Source organism: Otolemur garnettii, unplaced genomic scaffold, assembly GCF_000181295.1.
Source record: "Otolemur garnettii isolate 467f Iridium unplaced genomic scaffold, OtoGar3 scaffold00083, whole genome shotgun sequence".
In the NCBI taxonomy this organism is placed as follows: domain Eukaryota; kingdom Metazoa; phylum Chordata; class Mammalia; order Primates; family Galagidae; genus Otolemur; species Otolemur garnettii.
Genome location: NW_003852478.1, coordinates 6,195,492 through 6,196,341, shown reverse-complemented (window position 1 = coordinate 6,196,341; position 850 = coordinate 6,195,492). Strand labels below are relative to the sequence as shown.

The 850-nt window shown below is 39.5% G+C and overlaps 1 non-coding gene across 1 annotated transcript; it reads right to left on the bottom strand.

The window, feature by feature from the left end:
* Positions 1 to 247: 247 nt before the first annotated feature.
* On the bottom strand, positions 248 to 376 carry LOC111726864. Its single transcript, XR_002774544.1, has one exon. It is a non-coding gene; the product is annotated as a small nucleolar RNA SNORA19 (small nucleolar RNA).
* Between the last annotated feature and the right edge of the window lie 474 nt (positions 377 to 850).

Genomic DNA, 850 nt, shown 5'->3' with positions numbered 1-850 from the left:
CATGCCCATTTTATTCCAAGAAGAAATAACTGAAGCTCAGAGAATCACAGAGCATTGCTCAAGCTGGGATTAGAATTCCAGGCTATCAACTCCAAAGTCTGCTCTGAACCATCATGCATGGGTTATATGATCCCTCAAACACATCCTTTCAAGTCCTAGTTTCCCAAAACAAAAACCTAAATTGTCACATCTTTTATGGATAAAGACCTGTTATTTACCTAACACATTTAACCACTTTCTATAAAGGTTTTGTCTGAAGGAGACTGTCAGCATGGCTATTTATGGTTAGACTGCTAATCAACCTTCAGCTATTTGTATAGCACGTAATAAATAACACTGCTCACATATAAAGAAAGCAGGTCAATGAAATGTGCACAAGATAGACCTGTTAATTTTGGAAAATTTGGAAAAGAGAAAATAAATATCTCACACTTCCTGACCTCAGAGATAACCCTAATTAACATTATGGTGTGCTTTACCCCAATTTTTTAATACGTAAATAATTAATTTTTAACAAATGAACAGTGATCATCCTTGTTGTTTATACTAGTTTTAAACTGTGCTTTTTTGACGTTTAAACGTCTTCCTCCTACGTTTGTCTCCCGTCTGGGCCCCCCACCATGTCCACTGCTGGGGGTAGTTGCTGTGTATCATATTGGGGTTTATTTTTGCACATTTCACCAAAAAGAAACTTTCATATTCCTCCTGCCACTTCTTACAGAACTGCCAGCCCATCACACAGGGCTCCTGGCCCTGATTTTTTCATTCGCACACTGTTACACACCTCGTTTTCTGCCAGAGAAGCCCAGAGCTTCTCTCTTTCACAGCTTCCCGCTCTGTGATGGCCCCA